The following is a 328-nucleotide window of genomic DNA, read 5'->3' as shown; positions in this document are numbered from 1 at the left end:
CCACGCCCCCGGGGCTGGCCCCAGGCTCCGGGTTGCGGCAGCCGCGAAGCGCAGGCGCGGGCCGGGCCCACGGAGGCCGGCAGAAGGCGGGCGCGGAGCGGCACAGGTCGCATCTAGTGCGCCCCCTGCCGGGGGAGGGTCAGCCCCGTGCCCCCCTCACCTCAGCTCCCCAACCCGGCCGGGCGTCAGGAAGGAAAGGCGAGGCCTGCTGGGGTCAGAGCCATCTATTCAGCGCCACACGCAGCAGCTACGGCGGGGGAGGCTTCGAGCAGAGCCCAGCCAGGCAGCAGGTGCCATCCTGCAGCCAGGGGCTGAGCACCCTGGGGTG

The sequence above is a fragment of the Gavialis gangeticus genome, unplaced genomic scaffold, assembly GCF_001723915.1.
Source record: "Gavialis gangeticus isolate Ggan-Ray unplaced genomic scaffold, GavGan_comp1, whole genome shotgun sequence".
NCBI lineage: Eukaryota > Metazoa > Chordata > Crocodylia > Gavialidae > Gavialis > Gavialis gangeticus.
The sequence above is the reverse complement of the archived record's forward strand: the minus strand, read 5'-3'. Positions refer to the sequence as shown.